The 8,290-nt window shown below is 42.0% G+C and overlaps 1 pseudogene; it reads left to right on the top strand.

The window, feature by feature from the left end:
- Positions 1 to 4,193: 4,193 nt before the first annotated feature.
- LOC129335899 (ferritin, higher subunit-like) lies at positions 4,194 to 4,958 on the top strand (annotated as a pseudogene).
- Positions 4,959 to 8,290: the final 3,332 nt, after the last annotated feature.

Below are 8,290 nucleotides of genomic sequence, written 5' to 3'. Positions count from 1 at the left end.
CCAGGAGCCTTAGGTCCACCCAAAGGAGTTGGGGTTACTGTTCCTACTGATGACTCCAGCCAACAATTGATTGAGGAAGATGACCAAAAACAAAGGATTAAAACCTAGTGCTCAAAGGAAAGAGGTGGTCAGGCCAGAGAAAGCTTTATCTTAGCCTGTGTGAACTTCTGAGCTCTGATGAAAGCATGCTTGGATTAGAAACCTATGTCTTCTGGTCAACATCAACACGAATGGGGCTCCTGTAGTAAAATCACAGAATGCCACTAATTCGGATGTTGGTGTTCAAGCCTTCTAGACAGGGAGTATGTCACTGAGAGCCAAGCTAGAAGTGACTTTTTCACGTGGAGAACACTTGATTGTTTTCGCAAGTTTTCCTGGGAACTGAAGTTCGAGTGTCCTTCCCCTCTCTGTTAGAATCGCTGCCTGAAGAGCCAGAGAAAGCCGGCGGCAGCAGCAGCTTTCACAAATCATTCCTCCAGTCACAAGCCTGCTGGACAAGAGGACTCCCAATGATCGTTTGGGGGCGGGCAGCTGCTACTTTCTCCCTGGGCTGGAGCTTCACTGACACGGCAGCTTTCTCCAGAGCAGCTCCCCAGGAGTAGGATGCCCAGGGAGCGTTATTTTGAGTTGACACTCAATTTTCAGTTGAGATTTTTCTTAATTGTAATGGGATTGATGTTTTTAAATTCAAAGCTTTGCATTTCTAAATGCTGAAGCAAGGATGGAAACATACAAGCATTTAAAATGCTTTTATTTAGGAACTGCAGAAGGTTTATCTGCATAAGTACATTGTAAAACACAAATGATTGTCTAAAGATTGAAGAAGTGGCCTGTCTACCAAACTCCGAGCATGAGCACACTCTTCGACAGTTCCTGCAGTTCCTTTGGCTGGGAAAAGATATTATCAAGCCATGCCTGGGAATGCTAGGATATTTCTCACATCTTAAAGCAGAATGTAGCTCTCTCTGTGTATTCACTGCAAGAGGAAAGACATGCATTGTCTTTTGGTTATTTAAAAATATCAATTTCTCACCTTCCTTTCTCTTAAAAACCAGTAGACAACACTTGCTCTTAATTGGCTGATTTGCTGTCTTCAAGAGTCCTGAACACATATCTGAAAACACATATTGCATATCTGAAAAGTAATTTTATAAGAATGTTTCTGAGCATTTTCGGAATGTCATTCTGTCAGTTCAAAGAAATTACAACTCATCCCCATACATCTGGGATTTGGTGTAATGATTTCCACAAGAGGGATGGCATCCAAGCAGAAAGTAAGCATTGCCTCTTTCCCCAAGCCCTTTCCATGCATTTACAGCAATTTTCAGTTTGCATTTAAAAAACAGTTCCAGTGAGAGGAAATTCAAACTCTCCCAAAATGTGAGAATCCCAGAGAAACCTAATGTCAGATAGCCTTTCAGCTTTTTCCTCCCACTCGGTGAGGTCAGGCTGAGTCGGTCAGGATTTTGCTTGTTGCCTAGTAACCACAGCCCCTCCCAACTGGGCTGGTGAGAACATGGTATCCACTACCTCCTCTTTCTGTTGGGGAAGGCATGAGAGGGCATCTGCCAGGAAGTTCGATTTGCCAGGGAGGTGCTTGAGTACAAAATTGAATCAGGAGAAAAACTCTGTCCATTGTAATTTTTTGGTGCCCGATTTGTGAGGGGTGTGTAACACTTCTAAATTTTTATGATCAGTCCATACTTCAAATGGCACCTTAGCCCCCTCTAGCCAATGTCTCCAGGTACACAAAGCTCATTTAACTGCTGCTGCCTCTTTGTCTCAGACTGCCCAGTGGCATTCTGCCTCAGAAAATTTTTTGGACACATAAGCACAGGGATGCAATTTCCCCCCTTCATCTTCCTGTAAAATTACCCTTCCTCCCATCGCAACATCGCTAGCTTCCACTTGCACCACAAATTTATGGTTTTCATCAGGGTGGCATAGAATTGGCTCAGAGGTGAACAATCATTTCAGATTCTCAAAAGCCTCTTGGCACTCCTCTGTCCAGGTTAGTTTAGCACTAGGCTTTCATCTGCTGGATTAAACCTAGTGCTAAACTGCATCTTGATACTAGTATTTACTCTAATAAACATTTTTAACTCATACACTGGAGTGATGCAGTGAAGTGTTTGGGAGAAGTACCTGGCAAGACCTGACACCTTGTTTGCAACTGCTCTTTTGGGATCTTGCCTAATGTGCAAGTTTGTCAGAAGCCCCAGCTGCAGTTTGCTATATTCCTGTAATAAGTGCAGCTCTTCATTTAGATAGAAAAATGCATTTAGTTTTTATGTATTTTATACAACCCATGCAGTGGGCCACTACTGTGTTAATGTAACCATGCATAATAATTTAATATGGTTTTGGGGGAAAAACCCTTTACAAATATATGAATGCATTATACGCCATATGGTTAGAGTCCCCAACAGGCAAGGCTTTCCACTAAAAGCAACGAAGCACAGAAAGAAACCCTTGCGGGTGATTTTCAGTTAGCATTTAATATTTAGGAAGATTTTTAATACATGTGACTCAGCCATCTTTACTTCTAAACTGAAGACAGTATCTGTATTCAAAACACTATTCTTCTGAGAATATAAAAAGGTTTTTTTTAAAAATGAGTATCTCCCAAGGTGCAAACGTATCCATTTTCATTTCAGAAAATGATTTCTCTACAGTAAAAAATTTATCCCCAAAGTAGAGGGGAAAGACACTAAATCTCTACAGTGAGTGTACTTCACATCACTTGCCCCACATACTTTTCTAAAGAGAGTTTAGGAGACAAACTCATGCCCAGTGAAGTTGTCATTCCTAATCCATCACCTCAAATGGAGAGGAATATAATTTTAAAACCATCGTATTTTCTCTAGAGTGTTTTTCCTCCTGGGAGTTGCAAGGGAATTTTTTTGAAATTCTAAACTATTCATTTCTCTCAACCTGCTTGTGTTGCTTGGTGAGCAGTCCCATATTTGTCACTAAGCAAAGATTTCCTCTAACTTACTGCTCACATTTCTGTTCATGGCTGGGTGGGGATTGGGACCCTGATCATTTCAGTCCTAGCCTGACATTATAAAAACAATACCAGATAATGGCCTCCTCTGCATGCTTGACATGACAAAGGGTTTTCTGTATTTTCGGCCTGTGTGGATCAGATTCTCTTATTCGTCAGTTCTGGCCCTCATAAACTCTGATTATCTAATCTCACACTTGAGGGAATCGAACCAAAGTGGTGCCTGGTTTTTATTTCTGCACTAGGAAAATGCCCTGTTTCTGCTGCAGGCTTTATGGGGGAAGATGATATGTCAGCAGTTTCATCGATGTAGGGTTTTTGTTTGTTTGTTTGCACATGCATTGCAACATTGTAATGTTTGGACATTAGAGGGGATTGTATGATTAACTGATCTTCTTGGTCTAATCCAGGAACAGTTCCTCTATAGCTATATCCACAGTTACTAAGTGGTATCAGAACTCAGGACTGGTGGTAAGTGATATCCTTATCTGCATTCATGCTGGGTGCTACTAACCTTCTCATGGACACATGTGTGCACTATACAGCAGGAGTCAGCCTAGTGTCTACTGTTGCACCCTCCAGATACCTTCCAGTAAATGTACCAAACCATATCTTCTTCCATCACTCCACAGAGGAATCTGCCTGACCTTTCCTGTCAGACTCCTACACACGCTCTCTGAATAATCCTGTCAGAAACCAACTGACTCACTTTTGTCTGGTTCTAAACTGACCAATCAGAGAGGAGGGAGCAGCCTGTCACTCAAACTTTCCATTCCAGGAAATAGTTAACTCTTTCCCTCCCAGCTCTCTGATTGTACTGCACTTAGGAAATCTGCTTTTAATTGTAGTCCATCACACATCTCATTGTCTCCTTTAATGCTAATTCCCCCAACTAATTAAGGAGACCTCCTATTTGAGTAACACAATATTTTATTTCACAATATTTTTCAGTGAAACCCATTTACCCCCTCTGCCCTGCTCAAGCATATAAGATTACTGGAATTTCAAGCCACACAAGCAGAAACAGTTTTTGAAACCACTGCAAGGATGGGAGCTTGGTTCTTGCTTCAACAGTGTTTGGACAGAACCCGGTTTCACCGCCTTTCCTCCCTCTCTGCAGAGAATCGCTGGCAGCCTCGGGCACCCTTGCGTTGATCGAGTGAGATAACACCACAACTGCCAGCCAACAGATCACTTTTTGCACCAGCTGGACAAGACGCTTCTTAAAACCTGAACCTCCCAGCTAACCGGAGAGATGGATTCCCATATCCGCCAGAACTACCACCGCGACTGTGAAGCGGCCGTCAACCGCATGGTCAACATGGAACTCTACGCCAGCTACATCTATCTCTCCATGGCGTCCTATTTTGACCGGGATGATGTTGCCTTGCGACACGTTGCTGAATTCTTCTGGTCACAGTCACATGAAAAGCGGGAACATGCTGACAAGCTACTTTGGTTCCAGAGCCAGCCGTGGTGGCCGTGTCCTCCTACAAGATATCAAGAAGCCAGAATGGGATGCCTGGGGAACAACTCTTGATGCAATGGAGGCAGCCCTTCACCTGGAAAAGAGTGTGAACCAGGCCCTTCTGGAGCTGCACTGCCTGGCAAGTGACCAGGGAGACCCACATCTCTGTGACTTCCTGGAGACTCACTACCTCGATGAACAAGTCAAAGCTATCAAGGTCCTGGGTGACTATATCACCAACCTCCGACGGCTGGGAGCATCCCAGGGGGGTCTTGGAGAGTATCTCTTTGACAAGCACAGCCTAGGAGAGAGCAGCAGCTGAGTGTCGCATGCCCCCCCCTCCATACCCCTGGGAACACCACCTCTGTGAACCCACAGAACCTACCCACCACCATTACAGTTGCCGTGCCCCAGTCAAGGGGGTTGTACCTGCCAACTCTCAATTGGCATGCTTCCAATAAAAAATGGTTCACCAGTTTAAAAAAAGAAAAAGAAAAGAAAGAAACCACTGCAAGGATTTTGCAAACAAATAAACATTCACCTGCATTTCTGCAGTGTTTGATTTTGGTCATTTAGAATTTTCATTCAATGTACATTTCAATGGGAGCAGGCTGTCCTGTTAATCTGCACCAGTTGCATACATAATAAAATATGGAGTCCGATATAAAGTCCAATTGTTGGGATAGTTGAGATAGTTCCTAGGAAATCTCCTCTTTCCTGGGAAATATTTAGTAGCTTCTTGAAGAAGCAGCTGTGGGGAATGCTGCGGGATAGGGCATACTGTCTCAGGTTGATAATCCAGTAGATACTTTATAGTTCTTTAATTCTATTACAGTTAATACAACTGAATCTAGAGTTTTTTTAAAAGTTCATATTCATGCTGGATGTACTTTTATGAAAGGCATACTTAGTCCATGATGCTACTCGAGTTGCCAAGTGCGGCAATAGGAGTGATATTTAAAGACATGGCACTCTCACAAGTGTGAGACAGAATAATGGAAAACAAACACCAGGAGTTGTTTAATGGCACTAATAAATGAATCAGCATTTTCTTGAGTTTCTTTACTATTCAGTCCTGGTGAAGTCTTCCTGGTTAGTGCATTGTTCTTACCCTCTAGAACTGTTTGGAATGTAAATTGATCTGCCCAGATCAGTCATGGTCAGCAATCAATCCTGCTTATTTAAGGGAAGATTCAAGCAAGCTGTTCACATCCAATGTTAAATTCTATACCAAGATTTACTCAGGTATTGTTAAGTTCTATACCAAGATTTACTCAGGTATTCATTACTGGTGTGTTAATTGTCTTATTTTTTTTACCAATTGAATATGAGCATGTTTTCATTATTTTTAAACTATTCATCTTTGAGGATAAGCAAGCTTTGACTTATTTCCTACAGCCATACATACATTTTATACTCTGTAGTCATTGTTGTGTATGCCCAAAGATCCCGGAGGTGAAATGGCTTGTAGCAAAGCCACTGATCTCCATGCTACAAAGATCACAAATTCCTCAATGGAAGATGCAAACTGCTGGCCTCATTTTCTTTTCTGGTTTCTTATATCATCTCAAAAACACATTTTCATGCAAAAGTTCAGCTCTGACTTGAATTTGATCTAATCTTTGCATACAATTTGTTGTCTGTAGCTTTCTGTATACAGTATTTGAATATCAAGGATTTGTTTGAACATCATCCCTTTAAATGCTGTTTATCTATGCAACAGTTCAGAATATTGCAAACATATCTAAAGGCCATTTTATATCTTCTAAGGCATTATCCATTTTCCCCCAGTTACTGATTTTCAAGTCCAACCATAATTAAATCTTAACATTAAAGAAGCTTATTTATTTGTTAACCATCAATAAAATATTCTGTGTTCAAATAAAAAACTCTACACAATAGCAATATTGTAGCAGTTTCAGTGCTCTTTTAAAGTACTCTATCCAGCATATAAGCTATTAAGAAATTATTGCTTTAGTGTTTTTAACATTAGTGGGGGAAGGAGAATTTTATGAGGTATCAAGACTTCAGTGTAACATTACATTTTTAAAAGTTTACAAAAAAGTGTTCATACAGACTATGTTTCAGTGGAAGAACCTGCTAGCTTATATTTGGGGATTTGACCTTTCTACTGAAATGCAAGCATGTGTCATGATACGAAGGAAACCTCTGAGTGCCAATAACAGTTCCTCTGTCTTCAAAGAACCATTGAACTGGGATGAAGATGAGGATCTAGGAGTATGTGCAGAAGATATCAGCCAACGTTACATGCAACACTTAGCTGCTGAGTAGCATCTGTGGTGCTTTCTTCTGTCGATTCCAATCAGTGGAACGACGAGCTCTCTAAGATGGAAGGGAGGGGCTCCATCCATAGACATTTTCAAGAGGTGCTGCAGGGCCATTTTATTTGCCTGGGATGTTTGTTAAAGGGATATAGATATTAGGCATTTGGGGGGAAGGGGTAATTTGAGGGTTTTATTTTGCATGTTATCAATTATAGTGTTTTTAGTTAAAGTTTAAGTTTAAGTCCCCTTGAGCTACAAGGAAGGGAGGGATATAAATATTATAATAAATAAAAATATATATCAAGTCAACCCACTCTTCCCCAAGGCACTAACCGGTAAATTGATCACATTACTGGGGCCACCATCAATCTAGCCTTCCATATTTGTCTTTGTCATCATCTTTGTTCTGGCTGCATCTTTTGATTATTTTAATTATCTCAACCTACAGAAGCAGCTGTGGAGGTCTTGGAACAGTGTCTTGAGGCTGTGGTCAAGTGGATGAGGGTGAGCAAACAAGCTGAATCCAGACAAGAAGAAAGTGGTACTGGTTGGAAAGGCAGTGGATTTGGTAGGTTTTCTTAAATGGGGATAAGCTGTCCTTGGAAAATCAAGTGCTTTAGGCCTTGGCAATACATAAACAAATCAATGTTGTTGCTACAAGTGGCCCTTTTTTTGACTAGGCCAACCTATGTTGATCCACACTACCATAACCTCCAGACAGGGCACAGTGACACATTCTACTTGGGGATGACTTTAAAGAGAGAGCCAGGGTGCTATACAGGTTAGAATGTAGTGCTAGGATCTAAAAGTCTCTGCCATGGAGGCTTGGGCAAGTCACATGCTGTTGTGAGGATAAAAAAAAAGACTGATGTAAGTCACTTTGGGTCCCACTGAAGAGAAAGACAGTGTATAAATGTAATAAGTTAGTAAGTGAATAAAGACATCTCAAAAATTTGAATTGATACAGAATGTAGCAGCAAGACTCATATAGGTGTCAGCACTTGGAACACATAATGCCAGTTCTATGTGAATTGCACTAGTTAGCTATTTGCCCCACCATTCAGAATGAAGAGACAGACACAAGGCTTGGGTATCAATTTGGGTCATTTATTGACCAGCATTAAACTTAATAATGGCAAAGGCATCACTAGCGATACAGGTCAGGACCAAAGGATCACCCTGGACCTCCTCCCCAACCTGTCTGGGCGAGTCACCCTTGCCCCAGGTGCGAGCCATCCATATGAATGGCTGTAACCCAGATGGCCAGGCAAATGGTTCCCCCCTTAAAGCTCCAAGCACCCCAAGCTGTGGAGCCTGAGGGAAGGACTTGTACAGGGGGTCCCAAAGGCAGTCTGCCCTCTCAGCTGGCTGCCATAAAGCCTGCCAACTGATCCCTGACAGACCCCAATTCCCCACCAATGGGGAGGTGCCACCGGGTGCTCACCGGCCCGCTCTGTCTACCCAAATCTAACCTGTCAAAGACCTAGGTTACAGTTCCAGTACTCCAAATACCACTCCTACAAGACAGTA

This window comes from Eublepharis macularius, chromosome 9 (assembly GCF_028583425.1).
Source record: "Eublepharis macularius isolate TG4126 chromosome 9, MPM_Emac_v1.0, whole genome shotgun sequence".
NCBI classification, from domain to species: Eukaryota; Metazoa; Chordata; class Lepidosauria; order Squamata; family Eublepharidae; genus Eublepharis; species Eublepharis macularius.
The sequence above is the reverse complement of the archived record's forward strand: the minus strand, read 5'-3'. Positions and strand labels throughout refer to the sequence as shown.